Raw genomic sequence first — 4,774 nt, forward strand, 5'->3', positions numbered from 1 at the left:
AATCCCTGACTCAGTCCTGGGTTTGGGATGGTTTTCTGTGTTCAGCTGTCATCCCCCAAGCCATCCTTGGCCCCTGATATGTTAAGCAGCAGAGGGCAGAGGGGAGAGACACAGAGCCCAAGCAGGCAGTTGTGGAACAAGTCCTGACCACTGTTAGCCTGCCGCTGGTCAGGGGTGGGCTGGCTGCCCAGGATGCCTGCCACAGGGCTGTGGGCAGAGATCTGTTATCTTACGTGCTCTAGTGCTGTCTGCTTGGATTTTCGTGCTCTTTCAGTCCTCACCTCTGTACTCTGACTCTAACCTCCATCCCCACCCAAAGTCCTATTGTTTTTATCTTAATTATCCCATGTCACTGTCCCACCTTATTTTTGAGACGTACACAGACATAATCACTGGTGGGAGAGATAGACACCTGTCGGGTAGTACTTAAATTCTAGAAATGCTGCTTGAAAATTATATATTATAATTATAATTTTATACATATAACCATGTTATAAATGATTTGGGCACCTTGTTAGTTAAAGGTCTTGTTTTTCTGAATAAAGACTTGCACTTTGTGATGAAACGCATCACTGGTTTGCAAGTTCAAATTTTGCTTTATTTCATTTGCAAGTGGCTCTGTTTGACCTGTGCCTTGTTTTGGGCATCGACATCTTGACTCAGGGACTTGGATAGTAAGACTCATTTGGGCTTGTGACATAGGCAGAGCCTGGTGTCAGGCAAGGAGATGCTTCCCCCAAGAAACGGTGTGTGACCAGATAGGAGGCAGAGCACGCGTGCATATACAGAGAAGGTCGTACATGGGTTTGCCTGCTGCAGTTACCCTGTTGTCAAATGCTGCTGTACCCAGAGGCCAAAGTTGATAGCCATGCACTCACCCCACTCCTCAGCTGAAGCCCCAACTTCTTAGCTTGCCACTTTGGAGGAAGCAGTTCTGGTAAACTAATTCACACTGAGATGCTAGTGAATGAACGTGGCCTCTAAAAAAGGTGGCATCCTCAAAAGGTAATGTGTAAACCAAGGAATGAGTCTTTAATGGTGGAATTTGAGTCCATTGGTGTCCAGTGGGTAGAGGTGCTATTTTTAGACAAAGGTATGTGAGGATTTTTAGGGAAGTAAGAGCCTGTAAGGAATCACTTCTGGTCCAGTAGAGAATTCATTTCCTGGAAGATTCCTTGCTCTGGAGGCAAAGGGAATTGAGAGTTCTTTTGGATCTGCCCAACAGAATGGCCCATGGCTTTCACCAGCCCTCAGTGCAAAGAAGAGGAGCTGAGCTCAAGGGAATGCCGGGGTTCCAGTTGCCACCTCAGAAGGCAGTGAGGATCTCTTTGACCAGTGACCATGGCCAGGGCTGTGATACACTTAAACGTTTTTAGCCGCCCTTCCATATCTTTCTCACTTAGGACTCACGCTGCCTGGTGAGCATGAAAGCTCTGAGAATGGAAAGAGGGGGGCTTTAGGGGTAGAGGAGTTGTTGGGGAGGCTGAGTCCTTCTCTCAGTTGGGCTTGGAGACAAGTCTCAGAGGACAGAAGAGGAAGGCAGGCTGCCTTTGAGAACACCCAGATCAGGCAGTTGGAAAGCCCCAGGCCCACTGCTGGGTGATCCCTTCCTGACACATCACCTTCAGCTTGGAGGTCATGCTTTAAGAGGTCATTGGCAGATTCGAACCTGTGTTCAGCCTGATCATGGCATTTGAGAATGATAGATATTTAAAATCTGTTTGAGGTTTCTTGGACTCTGGTCTGCACTCAAACCACTGCAAGGATGCTCATGCAATATGGATGCAGGCAGGAGGATGCAGCTCCCTCTTGCCTTCTTATATCCCATGGGGGCATGCACCATGTTCACTTATATCTTACTTGTCCTGAGGAGGGATCTGAGGGGTCAGGGACCATTGGCTTTGCCTTCTACCCCCCACGCACGCTGGCACCCATGGATACTTACACCACCACCAAGGCAGTGGTCCTGCTACTCGCCAATCCTTGGAGTACCCCCTGTGCAGCTCATCTGCCCCCTTTATGGTCCCAAAGTGCTCCATCCGTGCCACTTGGGCTTGTGATAAAAATTTACTGCAAATCTAATGGCTTAAAACAACAGGAATGTATTCTCTCACATTCCTGAGGCCAGGAATCTGAAGTCAGTATCACTTGGTGGAAATCAAGCCCAGCCTCACCCCCTTCAAAGGCTCTGGGGGAGAAGCCATTCCTTGCCTCTTCCAGCTTCTGGAAACTGCCAGACTTTCTTGGCTTGCAGCCACATCTCTTCAGTCTTCAAGGCCAGCATCTTCCAGTCTCTCCCTCTCCCTCTTCACATCTCCCCCTCCTTTGCGGATGTGTCACATCTCTCTGCCTCCCTCTTAGGAGGACACTAGGGACTGCATTAAGGACCGTCCTTGGTGGGTATTTATCAGCCTATCACAAGGGCTGTGACCCACAGCACATGGATCTGAAAACCCTGTCATGTAAGGAATAGGCAAAAGTTCCAGGGACATTTAATTTTCAAAAGAACTTTATTATGAAATATATATGTGTGGGGATAGAGCTCCTTCTATGACCCATATAGTTTAATAACTTTATGCCCCTTTGGCATAAATTAATCAGAGAATATAGTTCCATATATTTGTATCCAGTCATCCATTCATACATGTATATTCATACATGTATAACAAATGTAGCACATGTAACATCTATTTGTGCATAAACCATAAATACTTACAGAACAAAACCTATGCAGCCACCCCCTAGGCCAAGAATTGAACACTGTTGGTTCACTCTACCTCCCCATCCCTAGAAATCACAATTATCTTGGCTTTTGAGGTACTTTTTTGCTTTTCTTTATCATTTTATCCCTACCCTGGGCATGCCTCCCTAAACAATCAGCTTCCATCTCATCTGGATTTTCAGGTTATGTAAGTGAATCAGGCTGCAGGTATTTTATGTTTTACTTCTTTCCTCGACATTAGGATTTTCAAATTTCTCTGAGCTGCTGAGTGTGGCCGTGATTTATTTGCTCGTCTTTACTGCTGCCTAGTATTCTGTTGATAGAGGCTTGGAGAAGAGAGTTCAGGTGGCCTGTTGCAAGGACTGGGGATGTAGAGACATCAAGTGTGGCCGAGCTGTAGCTAATGAAACAGTGAGCTCAGGTGGGCAGACCTGGGGCCAGTGAGGGGAGGCCCAACTCAGTGTGAACAGAACACATCAGGAGTTGGTGACCACTGTCCAGAGAGAAAGAGCTGCCCCAGGCTGGTGTGGGGCCTGTCACTGGAGGTATGAACTAGATGGCCATTGGTATGGAGAGCCCAGTCTGGAAGCCATTTGGTCCAGCATGAAGCTGAGGCTGAGGCTCTGACTCCAGCAATTCCCAAGAGTCCTGGCCAGGCCTCTAAGATGCACAAAGGCAGACTACCTAAGCAGCTGCCCCCAGCGAGGCTGGCTTTGGACCCCACACCCTCCTTTCTGGTCTTCCCACCAGTCCCTCCCCAGGCTCCCTACCCACACACCTTCCCTAGCTTTTTAGCAGTGTCTCAGATTCTTCCATTAACTAGTTGCTTTTCTTGTTAGCTCTCCAGTTGTTCTAAGTCACAGAGACCAGTGAATGGGTAGGTGCCAGGCCCTTTTCCAAGGATGGACAGCCTTTGCTGGGGGGTAGGGAACAGAAGGAAACCAGAACGTGAAGGGATTGAGGGGAGGCCAAGGTTGTAGTCCCTGAACTCCACCTCTTCAGCTGCTGTGAAGAGGCTCCTTTGAGCAGGGCTCAATGGCAATGAAGGGCAGATGAGCAGGGCATACTCTGGGCCACTGGGGCAGCCCTGTCCTCCTGAGCCAGAGACAACGGGGACCTGGATCAAAGGCTAACTGCCTCTCCAAAGGTGGCCCCTCAATGGGAGAGCCTCTCTGCACATCAGCTGAGGTTCCTGAGGGGCTCTGAGCCAGCAGAAAGATGTGGTTGGTGAGTTGTGGAGGGATGAAGGGTCACAAAGGGGCTCTCGCTTTGGTTGTGGGCCTTTCTCCCTGAGAGAAGGTCCAGCCATGTGTAACGGGGGTCTAGCCCATTATCAAGTGAAGGGGCAAAGTTACCCACTCTTGAGTCTTCTAGAAGAAAAGCTTATTTCTTTCTCCCTTTCTCCTTATACCTGCTTCACCATAAAAATCTCCATAAAAAAGGGATACTTGGCTAAATTCAAAGGGTGGTAATTAATGAGAAACCCAAAGCCAAGAATTCTAAAGTTCCTTTGGGATGCCTGGGCAGCTCAGTTGGTTAAGCATCTATCTTCAGCTCAGGTCATGATCTCCTGGTTCATGGGTTCAAGCCTTGCGTTGGGCTCTGTGCTGACAGCTCAGAGCCTAGAGCCTGCTTCAGATTCTGTGACTCCCTCTCTCTCTGTCCCTCCCCTGCTCATGTGCTCTCTCTCTATCTCTCTCAAAAATAAACAATTAAAAAAAGAATTCTAAAGTTCCTTTGATCTGCAAAACTATATACTTGGTGAGAAGTCAACTGGTTGAAAGATTATTTGAGAGAGAGAATTTCTAGTATTTGACATGAGCTTGAGAGGAAACTAGTAGTGAGTACCTCCTCCTAGCTTCCACAGACCAGAAGGACAGACAGGGCTTAAATTAGAGCAGGAGAGATTTAGGGCAGACCTTTGGGAGAATGTTTTCACTTCTTTTTATTTTTTTTTCCATAATATTTTATTGTCAAATTGTTTTCCATACAACACCCAGTGCTCTTCCCCTCAAGTGCCCTCCACCATCACCACCACCTGTCTTCCCCCCC

General features: G+C 47.8%; 1 protein-coding gene across 2 annotated transcripts in view; it reads left to right on the top strand.

The window, feature by feature from the left end:
* The window catches only part of LOC115278315 (lipoxygenase homology domain-containing protein 1), a 69,608-nt gene that overhangs the window by 39,758 nt on the left and 25,076 nt on the right, over positions 1 to 4,774 (top strand). The window lies entirely within an intron of this gene.

This window comes from Suricata suricatta, chromosome 14, assembly GCF_006229205.1.
Source record: "Suricata suricatta isolate VVHF042 chromosome 14, meerkat_22Aug2017_6uvM2_HiC, whole genome shotgun sequence".
Lineage (NCBI taxonomy): Eukaryota > Metazoa > Chordata > Mammalia > Carnivora > Herpestidae > Suricata > Suricata suricatta.